The sequence below is a fragment of the Cyphomyrmex costatus genome, unplaced genomic scaffold (assembly GCF_001594065.2).
Source record: "Cyphomyrmex costatus isolate MS0001 unplaced genomic scaffold, Ccosl1.0 scaffold431, whole genome shotgun sequence".
Lineage (NCBI taxonomy): Eukaryota > Metazoa > Arthropoda > Insecta > Hymenoptera > Formicidae > Cyphomyrmex > Cyphomyrmex costatus.
In genome coordinates, this window is record NW_017278546.1 from 92,076 (window position 1) to 110,296 (window position 18,221).

Here is an 18,221-nt window from a genome sequence, read left to right on the forward strand (position 1 = left end):
GAAGAAAATAAAACTAATTATTTATATGAAAATATATTGATAGAGGTTTTATTCCATACAATTACTTTCTTAGAACAACCATTAAATTTTTTAGTCGAAATTGTAGAAACGGTTTATACGTCTAACAAGATTAAACGAGCAGTGCTATGTGTTATATCAATTAAGTTTGTGCCATATAGTTGGTCACGCAAATGCCAAAGATAGACATTGTCTATTCAAATAAATGTATTTAAAATAAAAATATATTGTTTCAAATTCAAACAGTTGTACTTATTGATTTAAATATTGATTTGTTTGGACCATTCCAAATAACAAATTTATTTGAATATAATAAAGTTTATTAAATTCAAAGAAATCTTTTTCTTTATAATAAACAGCTAATATATGACTATTATTCTAATTTTATGCATATGTATCGTAAGATGTATGATTGTTAGTAAATATTTATAATTTCTTATAAATATTATAGCTATAGTAAAAAGCTGTCTGTAAAAAGATATTGTATAAAGATATAAGCACTTAAATTAAGTGTTAAAAAGTTCTTATAAGTTTTACAAGAAGGCTCCACTACGATAACCAGGGCCCCCCCAAAATAAAAGTGATTTTTGGAAGCAATCTTAGCAAGGAACACAAGAAAAATAGTAAAACAATTTTCTAACCCAAAATTCCAAAATAATAGGTGTGTGCGTGCGTGGTGTGTGGGAAGTTGGTATCTGTTAGTGATAGAATAATTTTATCTGTTAGTGAATAATTTTCGTGCTGTTCCATGTTTGCGTATAGTACACCTTAGATTGAAAATTAATTGTCGAATATCTGTTGAAAATACTGTTTCTATGTTTCTATTTTCCATTTCTTTATCAAATCGGCGGACAGATATATAAGCAGCAAACATTGTTAGGTCTACATTGTACTTAAGTTGTCCTTATTGACCATTATATCTTTGATTAAATTAAGCGTGTTTTTAACAACTACAATGCATTGACTCATTAGGTGAAGACGCATTTAACAAAGCAGTTTGTTGTGTTTATTCTTGCGTTTTTATAAAACTGGACGAATTAATGTATATGTTAGTACGATATACTGATTTTATCATAAAAAAAAAAAAAAGAGTAGAGTAGAGCTAAGAGAAAACAGAAAGGGGATGACAGAGAGAAGGATGGTGAATAAGATTCATTGCTCACCTATGGAGGCGACGGAAGAGAATTTCTTGAGATAGAATTTCGTTTGAGAAAGATTAGAAAAGGCTCGGCAATCAACAGCAAGATTATCTTCTCGCTAAATTGACGTCCTTCTCGCAGACACGCGCGACCAGTCGTAATCGAAATTGCCGTCACCCTTATCTCTCTCCATTTTATCAGAGCAGAAATATCGCGAACAGAATGCATTTGCATTTATAATAAACGCTGACTACTGTATAGCTTGTCTGGCGACTATTACATCGTTTCGTTATAATCTGCTATTCCCCTCTAGGATTATAATCTCGATGGCAAGTAAAGAAGAGGATTGCCTTACATTATAAAATTCCGCAAAGAAAAGTATAAATCTGCACGTCAAGGCGATCAGTTTAAGAATTTGTTATGTAAAAGACGTAAATTTTATTTTTGTAATTCTCTCTCTCTCTCTCTCTTTTTCTCTCTTGATCAATTTTGATTGGGAAGGAGTTACAATTCTAAATACTGAAACAAACTACCATACAAGAAGAATCTCAGAAATGCTCACATTACACTAGTCACAATTATTACACTAGTGTGGCACTGACTTTATATTCGGATGGATAGATAAAGCAAACTGAACGAGTGCAAAATTTCTTGCACTGCCAATTTCGACAGCGCAGTTTGTTGACACTACTGGGTAAGCGCGATTAGATTGAAGTAATGGCGTTTAACCGATTTTTGTTTCTAAACAAAATTAGTGACGATGAGGTAGCAAATTTTATTGTTAATTGATAAAAGAAAAAAAACCAAAAATAAAAAATTTCATGGATGTTATAAACGAGTATTCGGATAAAGAAGTAAGTAAATTTATATAACAATAAGAATGAAGAAACACAGGTAGTTGGAACAAATAAAAATAAGTATCGCAGAAATAGACTCTTAATGTTTATTCCGGTTATCCTTTTTATTATTGTACAATAACATTTATACTTTAGCATCGATTTTCACTCGGGCACAAGAATATATTTACACAAGAAATTATTTCATATTAGAAATATCCTGGGTATCTCATATTACGAGTATCACGTATTACGGTTTTACTATTATCAAGTCTAACTTCTTTACTTGAATATAATTCAACATATTTTTCCGTATTTTTCTATTAGTATGATCTTACTCTATCACTACATGAAGAATTTATTGCCAAATATTTACTTATTAAATAATAAACAAAGATTAAAGATTCATCTCAATGAAACTTGAAGACACATTTATTATAAATTATAAAATTTTATTTTACAATGACGGTAGGTATGATCCAACAATGAATTTTCCACTAAATAGTTTTCAATTCAAGAGCAATAATTTCATAGTGGAATCAATAGATAGCGTTTACTAGTTTAGCAGAAACGTCGCTATCTTATATTAGGCGCCTATCTCAATGTTTTAATGCAATTTTGCAAATTTTTGCGATTAAATCTTTATTAGAAATATTTTATTAGAATTTTTTCTCAGTGTAAATGTTAATTTTATATATATACAATTCGTGTGTGATCTTGTATTCATGTTATTTCCTTTTTTTCTTATAGTTATTATATTTCACTATATTATCTGTATACTTTTTCGTATTTATTATATTTTCTGTAACATTAAAAATTTTTAATACATTTTACAAACAAAACAAAGAAATTGAGAGATTTGGCAATATTGTCATTACGTTGTTATTAAATTTTAGGAAAAGAATCGAAGATAAGAGTAAGTTCAACCTTCTCAATGCTGTTAACATCTAATTATTGTCCCTGTTTTGAACCAATCTTCGATGAATTTGCTAGCAATTAAATAAATGAAGATAACAAAACGTGAGAGAAAAAAACAAAGATATGAAATTAATTGATCTCACGTTGAGTATCGTTTTGCGGGACTGATGGCGAAATAAGCGCTGTAGAAAGTGTCGGGAGATGTCAATGTCAGACACACATACGCATGTACGCACACACACGCATATTATAATACGTACACGTAGAAGGGCAAAGCAATCTCAAATACGGTGCAAATGAAGGAGAAAAAAACAAGAAGCATGGGCAAGCTTCAGTTGAGAAAGAAAGGAAAATGGGGAAGATATCAGAGAGAGAGAGAGAGAGAGAGAGAGAGAGAGAAGGGGGGAGGGAGGGAGGGGGAGGGAGAGAGACCACGATGGCGAAAAAACCGGGGAGCGAGAACGAGAGATGAAAGCGGATGGTGGTTGGATAGAGAGGTCAAATGGGTTGCCGGGGTATTGGAAGCGGGACGCGGAAAAGAGAAGGGAGGACGACGGCGAGAGGTGGAGGTTTCGAATGGTTCAGTTGTAGGAACACCGTGGTTGAGACCGGACCGTTCGCGTTAATTTTTTTCTGACAATTTGCACGTATCGTGGTTACACGCGCGCGTTATTTCTTACGTTTCGTCTGGTTTCGTTTAATCCCGTGTTTCGTCCCGTCTAGTTCCGCGTTTTGTCTTCGTTCGTTCACTAGCTCTTGCCACTCTGTCGTTGGCGTCTGATCAGGCGTTCGGTTCTTCTACTAGTCGCACGGTGCATGTGACGTTCCGTCACCGTTTTCCCATTTTCACTACGAACCGTACGCAGAGCTTTCAAACGCTTGCAACTGTTACGATTTATTTTATTGAGAAATATCAATTTTATACACACACATATATATATATAGAAAGAGGGGGGGGGGGGTTAATCCTAACAAACATATCCTGATGGCATTATTTTCTCTTCTTTTGCCGTTATTAGTCGTCGAATTGGCTGATCACAATTTCTGAAAAAAAAAAAAAAAAAAGGTTCCATTTATCCACGTTTATTCGAATGTAACTAAAATCGGACATTACGTTTCTATTTTTGAATTTATACACACACACACACACACACACACATATATGTAAGATAAGAAAAAGAAAATCCTAGCTTTTCAGTGCAATTTGAATTCAACGAAGGCGGGAACTTTGGAAGTTACAACGCGAATGCAATCCTGTTCCGAGTGCAGTTATAAGAAAATTTCTCCTGGATTTTGTCGCGTGAAACGTGATCGCAAAAAGAGGAGCGTAAAGGACCCAGGAGTCTATCCTGCACAATGATACCTGTCATGCATTTTCGAATCGTATCCTGCGGTGAAAACTCGTGCGTGCAGCCGCGCAGCACGGCATGGTTGGAAGCGAGACGACATGGGCGCGCCAGCGTACCGGTACGGGTAACCAACCTGCGACGTTAACGTTATGGTAACGTGAATCGATCGCCTGATTTTCGTTCTCCCTCCATACCATCTGTCAGGGCAAGAACTCGCAGGCGGACGTGCGTGCACATCACGGAGTATTAGTACGTCGGTGATTTTTCGCCGCTCATAAGCGTGTTCGGTACGACAAGGGTAGATACGATCTAATGAGGGTAGACACGAAATTCTATTTTTGCCAATGTTTTCTACGACATACAAACTTTTTTCAAAATAAACCTGCGCACTTTTCCCAAAAGTCTGTTTTCGGTTTTTTGAAAGCCATTCTTTACGCTACGAAGGAGACATTGACTGTACTGTATGTACTACAAAATAGTTCACCGAAGATACAGTTCATGTTGTTTTACAGAATGTTCGCTCGGTTATGTACTGGCGATTATGACAGGAAACGTCTTAATTAGAGAATATATTCTTCGACCGAGAATCAAGACTTTGACAAGATTGTGATAAATGTTGATTCTTGTTTCGTATGATGATCGCGCCTGACTCGTCGATCGGAACTGAAACTCAAATTGCTATTTGAGTTTGATGAAAAATTATATTGCAGACGAAGCAAAGGAAAAAAAACTATGTTGTGTATAAAACGTACAAAAAAATTATTAAAATGTAAGAAATAATTTGTGTAAAGCGTCCTTAAAGGTGCTAGATCAAGATAATATGTGAATTGTAAAGGAAACAAAGATGAATGTATTCTTTTATAATAAAATCCTTGTGTACTTTTATGAAAGGACAGAAGCTTTCATTTTTCTCTTGGTGTATGTTAAAAATTAAATTGCTGTGCCATTATTTCTTGATAAAACAAATGATTATTCACATTTCGAGTGCTCCAATTTGGTTCACGTCTGAAGGAAACATAACTGACATTATTTTAATATACATGAAACATGTAAAGAAGAAACTATAAATCGAGGATTGAACTATAAACATCTCTACTTTCTAATAGTTTATCACACGGAGAGCTTGGAAATCTGATTGTGTCGAACCGCAGCGTTCGATGCGTTGCATATGCCCTCAATATAAAGCGCGATATTGGAAATAAACGGACACAATTTCTATATAAATTGAACTGCTAAAATACAAATCTTCATAGACGGATTTTACAAATGTCATAAACAGGGGTAAGATCACGCATCAATTTACATTGCGACAGTGGAATTGAAAGGATTGCTTAGGACATTGACTGATAGCGATGAGGGATATAGGATTAATGAAGTGCTAGTTACATTAAAAGATGGAGCGCCGCTTCCATATTTGAACGAGAAAATCGGCGAAGATGTTGAGGAAATAAAACTGAATCATTGATGACAATGTCTAGACCTGGCAAAGATCCTGTGCAAAAGTGTCATTCAGATCCTGGCGCAACTGGCTCTTCGTGTAGTCCTAGCAAGCGAATTTCACGGAGACAAGTGCCATGCGTTCCGTCCTCGCCAAACACGCGCAAGTGCGTTTTAACCTTGGACGGATACAATTACGTGATTGGTGAGTAGAGACGCGATAATATCTCGAATATGTACGATAAACGATAACAGAGAGCGTGTCTAGATAAGCATCAAGATGTTATAAATAATAATGCATAATAATTGAATGTAAGAGAGAGGCGTTTATGTCATGTTTATTACGATATATGTAAAATAAACTATACATCTCATATAAATATCCAACATAAATATGAGTGGAAGAGTAGTAGGAGTAATGGTACAAGAGTAAGAATAGTATTCCATATATTTGCTTTTTTTATAACTAATAAAGTAAAAAACGAATTAACATTAAAACATTTACATGAATCTCTCTTCTTTCAAATCTGGCTTAAGATTTTACAGGATTATATTGTTGAATTACGTTATATGTGACAATAAGCACTGACGTCGAATTAATTTTATTTACAATTAGTGTTCTATTGTTGTGTATCTCGAAATGCAACTATATTATGACGTTGTTTGATCATGATAACATATTCAGTGAATGTGAAAACAATAACTGGAACGATCGATGAGCGTATTATATACACACACATATATATATATATATGTATGTGTCTGTGTGTGTGTATATATACTATACATATATATTAACTAACATAAAAAAGAAATTTTTTTTTAATGTCGGCCTCAGCTTAAAAGCTTCCATTTCATGTCAAAAGAACACTCTTACATTTTTATTCAAAAATATTAAGATTTAGAGATCGCTATTAAACGATTTTTAAATCAAAGTTTCGATTTTTCTTAATACATGTTTGATTGGATGCAAAAATGTCTTGATTCAGATTTTAAATGTGGTACTGTATGTTTTTTTTGATCGCTGAACGCAATGTAATAATTCATTTAATTCTGCGATATACGTTTTAAGTAATATTTCCCGATTAATATGAAAAAATGACAAAATTTCGACTTCAAGGTCGATTTTAGCAAGGTTCCAAACGTTCAAATGGATCGCTACTTCTCTTAAATTGTAGATCCGTTCACCCAGAGCAAAATCCGGTTGGAATTTTCTCGGAACCTCTTACAAGATCTTTAAAAGTTTCATTTAACTTGACTAATACAATACAAATAAAAGAATATTTTTTTGTATTATAGTAATTGAATATTACATGATTTTTTATAAATATTTGCAGTGGACCGAAATGTTCCGAGAGTAAGGAGCAAATAAGAGTGAATCAATACGTAAATGTGTTCACCGGAAATTTAAGAGAAGTAGCGGCCCATTTAAACCTTGCTAAAATCGACCTTCGGTCGAAATTTGGTCATTTTTTCGCATTAATTGCAATATTTCTTAAAACGTAGAATTAAATGAATTATTACATTGTGTTCAGCGATCAAAAAAAACATACAATACCACATTCCAAATCCAAATGAAGCCATTTTTGCATCAAATGAAACATGTATTAAGGAAATTCGAAACTTTGATTTAAAAATCGTTCACTAGCGACCTTTAAATCTTGATTTTTTAATAAAAATTTGGGGTGTTCTTTTGGCATGAAATGGAAGTTTTTAAGCTGAGGCCGAAATTTCTTTTTTATGTCAGTCTAATGTATACCTATGTACTCTGCAATAATGTGCGTGCGTGCGTCGAGTGTGTGTGTGTTTTGTATATATATACACACACATTAATAACGCATTTGAGACTTTCACGGGTATTATCTTCAATTGTACCAGAAGGGTTATCACCGTTTTTATCCATTGCTAATGCCAATGTTTCATGACCTTGTCACTTCATCAGGGCGAGGTGTACCCTGATACATGTATGCATATGGTGACAACCTGCAAACCTTCTTATATAATACACACACATTATTACAGCGTAACTACTGCCAATAATATAAAATATTATAATAAAAAGTAAAAATTCCTTAGTCATATTATTGGTTTTTAATCAACGTTTCGGTTAATATCCTGAATTCAATTACATATATATTATATTTAATATTTTTTTGCTGAAAATAACTTTACATAGATTATAGAGAGAATGCCTTTATTTTATTGTTATAAAGATTTAATTCCATAGTAAAGCAAGTGTATTTACACAGTTTTGAAATTCATGATACGTCGTTTTGTTATCTTGAAGGATAATTAGAGAGAGTATTGTATAGATTGCCGTGGGATGTAATGTAGTTGCTATGTGAGTTTGAACTTTACTGACACATTAACGTCTAACATCTAATTATATTTAAGATTATACGCATTTGAACCAGATGGTACTTGTAAATATACAAACTCTAACCATTTATAACAAATAATTACAAATTATAAGTCTAATAGAATATAGCTCTAATATTTACAATTCAATATATTCTTAAACATGATTTTATTTTTTGTTTTTAATTTTTTATTTTTTATATAAAATAATTTTTCATACGCAACGTACAATTATAATATTGAGAGAAATAAGTTTCAATAACATATAATACAAAGCGAATAATTCTTAATTAACAAATTAAGAATGAGTTTCCCCTCCTCTCTCTATTTCTATTTTATTGGGTGCACAAATAAGTTTTAAAGCGTTCTTTGTGTAACGTACAATTTAAACTTAGAATTCAAATATCTTCGCGCCCTTCTGATATGTGGTGGCGCTTAATATGTAAAAAACAATTAACTTCACACAATTGGAAACTTAATCTCAAAATTAAATGGTTTTAAAATGGCGAGCGACAAGCAATTTATTTGACACTGCATTCCATGCGAATTTTATCAAGGAAAAAGCTCTGCTAAAGCATGTGAATCAATTTGTTTTGTTCTTGGAAACAATGTTGTAACCAAAAGTACGTGTGAGTTTTGGTTTAGCCTTTAAAGGATTTCAGGTGGATAATTTTGATGTTAGCGATAGAAAACGTAGTGGTGCTTCTCAAGAAGGTTACAGACAATCAATTGCAAGCATTATTCGATCAAAATTCATGTCAAACACAAAAAGAACTTGCATAGCAACTTGGAGTAACTCAACAAGATATTTCAATTCGTTTACGGCAGATGGGAAAGATTCTGAACGAAGGAAAGTGGATGCCGCATGCATTAAGTGAAGAAAAAAAAAAATGATCGTCTTGAGAAGTGTGTGAATCTGTACAATAAACAGCATAGAAAATCTTTCTTGAGGAAAATCGTAACTGGTGATGAAAAGTGGATTTTTTTATGATAATCCTAAAAAGAGAAAATATTATGTGAATCCAGGACAACCCACCGCATCAATGCTTAAACGCAACATCCACAGCAGCAAAAGTTATGCTATGCATCTGGTTGGACATGAAGGGTGTGCTATATTATGAGCTGCTCCATCCGAACGAAACGGTTAACAGTGATCGCTACAGTCAACAATTGATCCGTTTAAATCAAGAAATCAAACGAAATTGTCCATTTACTGGCAAAGGAAAACGTCCCGTGAAATTGTTTCATGACAACACATGTTGATGAACTGTGAAGAAAATGTTGCTAGCGCTTAGTTGGGAAATTCTACCGCACCCGGTGTATAGCCCAGACATAGCTCCTTCAGACTATCATTTATTCCGGTCATTTCGAGCATTTGAAAAAGTGCGAAAATGGGTGGACAATTTTATCGCATCGAGATCTTCTTCGCTTCTGGAATTAACAAGTTGCCCGAAAGATGGTTAAAGGTCATAGATAATGACGGGGATTATTTTGATAATTAAGTGTGTTTTCATTACTAAATAAATAAATATTAAATTTCATTAAGAACGCTTTAAAACTTATTTGTGCACCTAATACTTTCTGTCTATCTGACGGTTTTGTTTGATCAGAAACAAGTCTTAACAATATTGACTAAACATTTTTTAAGTAAAAAAATAACATTAATTTAATATGATGCAAATACTGATTCATTCTATAAACTAATCTTTGCTCTCTTACATTACTTATTGTTAGATAATGTAAACGCATAAAGAACTCATACGTGTCAAAAATTTTGTATTTTAAGTACGCCAATTTAATCAATTAGAAGATTAGAATATATGTAAAAATAAAAAGTATTGGAAAATTGTTTACAGCTACTTTCAGCAGAGGAAGCAACTGTTGTAAAATTCTTCAATACGATTGCTTTTGGTTCCTTATAGAGCTAAACGTATAAATCATATTTTACAATAGTTGCAAAGTTGTTTTCTCTGCTGAACACAGTCTTTGTTTCGGAAATCATAAAAATTAGGCATAAATTTTTGCTTTAATTAATTCTATTGCCTGATAAATAATTTTGTACATTCCCTATAATCATGCATGATTAGAAACACGATACCTTTTGATGAAATTAAAAATTTTTACGTTAAAAAAACCCCTAATCTAGACATTTACTCTCATTTCTTATTTATTTTATAATATATTATTGTTACTAAATATTGCCCATATTAAGTAATGATATTGTATAAAATATTGACAAGATATGATTTAGGTGACCAGTACACATTCGGCATCTCTCTTCTAGATTTAAAAAAATTAAAATACTGAAAGTCTACTTGAACTAACGTCAGTTTATCATGTTTGGGCGCTTTTGCGGAAGTTTTATATTTTTGTGACCGTTGTGATAAAATTATTGGTTTTCTCAGATCCAATTATAGATTTCTTATATGTAGTATATTAAAACTGATGTAAGTTTAGATTCCGAAGTACTCTTTATAAAATCAATATTTTAATAGATTTCTCACTTTCGAAAGTAAAATTAGTATGACACTTTAATTTAAAATTTAATGATAATGCAAAGTTTAATCTTTTCTACACCCTCTATAAATTTTATTTAAAAATATATACATATATACATATTGATACATAATGTGTAGTATATATATATATATTTATATTACAATTACTCTTTACATATATGTACGAAAAAATATCCATACAGGGATCTGTTTCATAGAGAATAGGAGATTATATTAAAATAAAAGTTGTACATACTTAATGTATGTTATTTATAAATATAAGTCGATGCCTTTCTTTGACTGCTTCACATAGATATAATATATTACAATATGATTATTTCTGCGTAATTATTATCCATTTTAACATCGTTCGAGATTGTGCTCGACGAACGTAATTAATTAATGCGAGCAACAATGTAATTTAGAATTGATCCGACGTTTCTCCGGGATTTATTTGGTAGTTGGAATACAAATTGATTGTAATTACATATATAATCTCACTATTAATGATTAATTATTCGTTAGCCGCAATATACATATTCCGATCGTGGCATCTTGTTGCAGCATTATTGTGCATATCGCGTATCGCGTATCGCGTATCGCGTGTATAATGTCCGAAAGCGTAATCGGATGCCCAACTAAAAAACTGTGCACGCGAATGTACGAGAGCAGTTATTAAGAATTATGCAAATCTGCGCCAAACCACCGCATGCCGCGGCCACGCCATGCGAAGCCTTTTGCACTTATCTTGCATGCAGTAATGTGACAGAAAACAAGAACGAAACGTGTTTGCATCCTTTCCCGGTATAAACTTTATTTTTCTTTTAGAATACGAGAGAGAGAAAGAGAAAATAAATTAATATGGGTCGCGTATATGGCCGCTGTTACCACAACTCGACATAACTCGAAAACTACTATCATTAAAGCGAATTCAAAAGAGGTCGTCCGCAAAAAAAAAACGGGTCGTTCACGGTTAATGAAAGACGTACGCCTCGTTTTAAAGAGACTTTCATTTTTGTGATCCACTTATTTTCTTTTTTCTTCTTTCTGCGCGCTCCTGCTTGTTAGATTTTTTTTCAACGCGTAATATGCAAGATTTATTTGTTATCATCATATATAACATGCACATTATATGTGTGAGATAAAAAAATACCTGTTGTATTTTTTTTGTATATAATTTCATAAAACAACTCGAACGTAAATTCGTTGGAAAATCTTTTAATCCGCAAAGTCTTTGGTTATACAAAGTTCGAGGTCAGAGACGAGAACTATTTAATGAGGTTAACGTCTTTTATTGACATCGATCTTCTTGACTTAACTTGACATTTCTGTCCGCTTATTGCGAGGAAATTAATGCCATGACCGTTATTTATGAAGAAATTATTTGTGTGATTAAATTTCTTCGAATGCCTATTCGTTTTCTTTAATATATGTATGTTGAGAGAGCTTAGAAGAAATATTGTCGCAATGTTTCTAATTTGCGAACTTAATTTATCTGACAATTTTACGACGAAAGAGAAAGTTGACGTTCTATTTCCATTTTCAATTTCTATTAACATGCACAAATCGTTTCATTATCCATCAATTTTCTTTAGTATGAGTCATTGCAATACAAATAATATATGACTTACAATTAGCATTAAGCTTAATTCGTCAGGATTATATCTAAGATGTTATAAAAACTCGAAAATTAATTTGCTAGTCCCAAATTTGTAATTATTTATATTAAAACATTTTTTTCTTTCTCTTTTTATTGTGCGCGCGCGTATATATATATATATATACTAATATATATAAACATTATGAAATAGATAAATAAAGTGTATAAATACTTGTTCTTTATTGAATGGCATTAATTGTTCGCTGTTTAAATATCGTAACAATCTTTCAATATTCACATCCACTCATTCAATCGATTGTACATAAATGTCGCGTTTTAGATGGATAGTTAATTGCTTCTCTTGTATTACTCTTGCATGATTTATGTGTCTATGGAATATATAATGAATGATTATTCATTCTTAAAAAAATGTAATATCATGAATCTATCTTTTTTCCATAAATAACATATAGTAATTTTTTTACAATTTGTTTGTAATTAATAAAAATATATATATATATAATACTTCGTGTAAATGTATTAATTTTATTCTCAAAATAAGATATTGACATATTTGAAAGAAATATTTTTTCTGAAAAATTGAACATTTAAGATTAATTAAAATCAGTATTTGTTTCTGATTGGCGTAGAAAAAGCAAGTTACTTCTTTTGTATCAATTCTTTTTAACAAGTCTTCGCAAATTAATGATTATGCTGTTGCTCGTCAATGTATACATATAACTGTATATTGTGTATATATACAGGGTATCCAAAAAAAGTCGGGACTCCTGAATATTTTAGAAAATGTAAGTTTTACAGAAAAGTATTTCAGATAAAAGTTGTAAGGCTTAAAAAGCTTTGTTTACTGATCTGATAATTTTAATCGTGGGTGGCAAGTTCAGATCAAGGGCATATTGATTTTCTTTAATGGAATATTCCATTTTTTTATTATATATTCTCATAACTTATTTCAACAGCTTTTCATAACACTATAATAAAGTTTATTTCCACTAAGTACTTTTCGAGAGTACTTTATGAGACTTAAAAGTTACAATATTACCCAAGGTATCCAATGAACGGCTAAAACCTTTTGAATGTTGTTCAGGATCATGATCTGGACATTTGTTATGATCAAGTGGAGATTGCAACTCTTATTTTTATTTTTGCACCGAAAATTCATTTTTACGTATAATTATGAAAATAAGAGATACAATCTGTTTTCGTATCTTAACTCACAATTTTATTCCCTTTTACGAATAATGACAAGATAAAAAACTTAAAAAAAAAAAGTCGTTAATTGTTTAACGAGATTTTAAATCATACTAGATTCAGTTTTTTTCTGTTTGTTTCCAGAAACACTACGACTGATCTGCCGCACGTGTTACTATACGGTTCGATGAATTCTTCTATTATTTCCGAAATAAAACTCTTCAATTTAGCGATATCTATTGTATGAGATAGTATTGACATTTACTCTACCTATACTTGTCATCGAGTTATTAATTGGATGATATTGCACGATCCATTAGAATCAATGATCTGCAGAAAGTCTCTAAATGACATTTAAGTAATAGGAAACTTATTTATTTATTATTTTTAAAAGAGGTAGACACGAGACAGTTTAAAAAAAGTATTTTAGATATTAATATATAAAATACTAAATTTGTGTGCGCACGCGTATTAGATATTTATATTCTAATAAATGTTTTACAAATTTTATATAAATATTCTAAATATTATAATAAATATCATACACACGTACATATCTTATATTGTATATGTTTGTTCAACAATTTTAATAAGTCTTTGTAATGAGTAAGCATAGATTTGCTAAATTGAATTTGACTATAGGAATATTACCTAAAAATAGCTTCATCTACAAGGCATATTTCGTGTCTGATAAAAGCGGCAGTATGTCACTGAGAATTGTTGCAGAAACAGAAAAGAGGTTGCGACAAACCAGTTATAAGAGCTTCAAAGTCCCGTTGGAGTGTAAAATGATTATACGTGAATTGTGTCAAGATTTGGAAAACAATTTCGTTTGTGTCAGATGCACGCACCATTGCTGCATTAGGATTTGTTTTATTAAAAATGTTACGAAATCTTTAATTCCTGCGCGTATCTTTCGACAAGAATGTTTCGGAAATTTATTTTAATACATATAAGACCCATCGTATGTAGAGTGTAATTTTTTTTGCAGCTAAAAAGTTTGTGGTGCTAATAAGCATCTTAGAAGGGTATGAATAAAATTTTCAAATTATTTTTTTTAATATATAGCCTTTTAAAATGCTTATTAATATAAAGAAATGATTAAAGTTGTTTGTCGAGTAATTTATATGATATTATGAGTTCTGTTCATGATTGCGTTTCAAGAGTCAAAATGATTTCGGTGAGCGATATGCAGAATTCGATATACACACTCAACAACAAAATTAAAGCGTCATCCTACCTCCCAAAAATAGGCAAAATTTCAAGAGAGTGTAATTTAGTCAAAAATGATTAAAAAAATTTTTTTAAAAGACACTTTAAATATTGAAATCTTTACTTTCAGACATGATAATTGATATTTCGATTTGAAAGTAATAATATTAGAAAGTAAAAATAATGGTAAGAGTAATAGAGTAATGGTTCCCATCTCTAGTTTGTTTCTCCTTTTTATTTTTAGCATAACTATTCTGAAATAATTTCGTCCTCCATATCATATTCTCGATATTATTTTATTAAGAAATAATCGTTAGTCAAAAATGATTAAAAAAATTTTTTTAAAAGACACTTTAAATATTGAAATCTTTACTTTCAGACATGATAATTGATATTTCGATTTGAAAGTAATAATATTAGAAAGTAAAAATAATGGTAAGAGTAATAGAGTAATGGTTCCCATCTCTAGTTTGTTTCTCCTTTTTATTTTTAGCATAACTATTCTGAAATAATTAAATTTAATTAAATAATTAAATTTAATTAAATTTTATTGCATAAAGATATAAGATTTTTAAATATGATACAGAAATTTAATATGTTTTTCTGTGATATTAATGTTTTTTTTACGAGTATATATTTATTAATGTGCATATAAAGCGAATATAAAAAAAGCATTATATTATACATATTATAGACTCGATTACAGATTATTAGCCTTTCCTGATACGTTCTTCAATTATCTCAGTCACAACATAAGTTTGAAAGTTTTTTAAAGAGAGAGGAGACAATAAATCATTTTTCTTACTGTAATAGTGTGGTTCGAACGTCTTCTGTTCAGAAGCAATATCGATGTTCTCGCGAAATGCATAATTCATACTTTGAAACCGATGGACGAGCATTGAGAACGGATGCCACGAGACGACGACTCTATCTGATAAACACTCCGTTTATTGTCCACATTACTACGATTATATGCTGAGTTGATACGAATTTTACAAACTTAATCACGCATTAGTAGAAGGTAATGCCTGTTTATAATGAAATACTGATACATTAAATGACTTTTTATTTTTATACTAAATTTTGTAGAACCCCGTTGTGAGAAACACAACCATAAGAAATTCCCTTTAACGATCGAACTGAATCTTAGGTGCTATTATAATTTCGTATGAATTTATATCTTACTTACGTAGTCTTTTAAACCACGCGCCAAACAATTTTTCGGTCTTGAAACGCTACTCTACGAAATTTCATTATAATAATATCACCGAGTTAAGTTATCTATCAATTATATGCTATTTAATAATTTTTAATGCTCATAGCATCTTGGATCTTAATAATGTTGAATGACATATTAAAATCTATGAATGACATATTAAAAATCTGTAAATAATTAATTTATATCGCGAAGAATATTAGTAAGGCTTCGGTGGTCAAACTGGTTTAACTTAATGGATAATGTTTATTTTTTAAAAATAAGTTAAAAAAGATATTTTCTCTGTACAAATACTTCTTGCACTCACCGTATATTGGAAATATACTCCCACGCGCTATGACTTAAGCAGTAAAATTTCAAAGCAATAACTATTCGAGTTTCTCCTCATTACGAAAGTATATGAAAATTATTATGTAGACGAAGCACGGATGTATATATATAACACAAATGTATACATTTATAATAGTACAATGCGTTTTTAATGCTCGATAAATTGTTTATTTTTTCTGTTTTGTTTCACCTTGGAGATCACTCACGCCGCCGTCATTGTTGAAATCCAAAACTGCGAGGATAAATTTGATAAAAAAAAACCGTACGTTTCCATCATCCTCGATTCGTGATCTCTCTAGACGTCAGGACAATCGTCAATATCAGACTTAGGAGGATGACGCGGTATTGCGGGGTTCGAGTATCTTTACAATTACATACGTAGCATGCTTTCTGACATTCGTAATTTATATATGAAGCGGATGACATTGGAAAAATGAGCCTTATCGAACGAACTAGAAAAATCTCGCGAGCTTGTGATAATTGTCAGGTTATTTGATAGGCAGTGTTATCTAGGATTTACTGGATAATATTAATCATAGATAACAATCTCCCGTTTCGGGCGAATAAAATTGTGTAATAAAGCATATGTCTTCCGAAAATTGGTAGTAAACGTACATTGAAAGTAGATCTAATCATCTAAGTCCGGATGGCTTTTTGTTCGATGTAATCATTTTATAAATTTAGAAAAAAGAAAAAATCATAGACAAGTTAAAAAGAAAAATTTTTAAGCACTTTTAACAATCTGAAATTTTGTTTTGCGCAGCGGTAATTTTATTTTATTTGTCTATTCTCCTTATTCAGCATGAATCTTTTTATTAAATTTCTCTTATAGGAAAATTTAATTACAGTTTGAATTGTCTGTACGTTTATTAGAAATTGAAAGATCGAATCTTTAATTAAATCGTGAGCAATTTTTCCTTAAGAAAAATTGCTTAAAGCTTATTAATTATTACATAATATTGAAATTTAATTATATTAGGGAAAAAGAAAAATATCTCTTAATTACACTTAACAAAGTGTAATTAATATTGCATACACGTGCGATATGATTTCGTCATATCGCACGTGTATGCACTTGAAAATTTCATATCGTACGATAATCTCTTGCTCACGATATATTGTTTATTTATCTTTTATTTATTATACAAAATTATCAATGACATATAGATAATTATAGATGATATTCATTGAAACATAATCAAATCCTCACACTTCTGATCACTTTGAAAAAAACATTTTTCGATAATCTACTTTTTTGTTAATTGAATATATTCGTATTTATTAATTGTTGATCTTAGCTTATTGAGATACTAATTGAAAACAAATAATAAATGTTTAATAATTTACTCACATAAATTCATACCGTCATTACGGAAATTATTTTTATCTCTAGTCACCGCTTTTGGTAGAAATATATTAGGTGTACAAATTAATTCTTCACTATCACCAAGTAAGAACATATAGCCACTTATTGATCGATGACTATCTATATCACCAGTCCAATTGACATCACTATAACCTATTAATCTCATATTATCTAATCCATTAAACCTTAACTTATAATCTTTGGTCCCTTTCGAATACCTTAAGGTACACTTCAATGTATTCCAATGCGCTTTACTCGATTTTTCTGCAAATGTACTTAAAGTCATCATTGCCGAACCTAAATTTGGACGTGTTACCCGGTAAATACATATCAAGCTACCTAAAGCTTTCTTATAGTATACGTTTTTGACATTATTTAAATCGCTGTCATTGTTTATCTCCATATTCTTGACTAGTCTTTGATTCACATCTAACGGCGTCTTCACTGGTTTACAGTTCTCCATATTGTATCTTATCAGGATTTCTTGAATATAGTCAGATTCATTCGACTGTGTTTGATCAATTTCTCGTGGCTTTAAAATTTAGGTAATGGTTTCTTGTAGGCCTGTAAGGTATAAATGCATGCAAAAATAAACATAGCCCGTATTACGCGATATAAGTAATGATATATTTAGAGGATATACAATATATGGTAATAACTATAACTTTTTAAAACTTTATCTTATTTATTTATTTTATTACATACATTATAAATCATGACAAAAAAATTTATATA

The 18,221-nt window shown here is 31.0% G+C and overlaps 1 protein-coding gene across 2 annotated transcripts in view; it reads left to right on the top strand.

Moving 5' to 3' along the window:
• LOC108777474 (calcium/calmodulin-dependent 3',5'-cyclic nucleotide phosphodiesterase 1A) overlaps positions 1–18,221 on the top strand; it is a 91,560-nt gene that overhangs the window by 38,875 nt on the left and 34,464 nt on the right. The window lies entirely within an intron of this gene.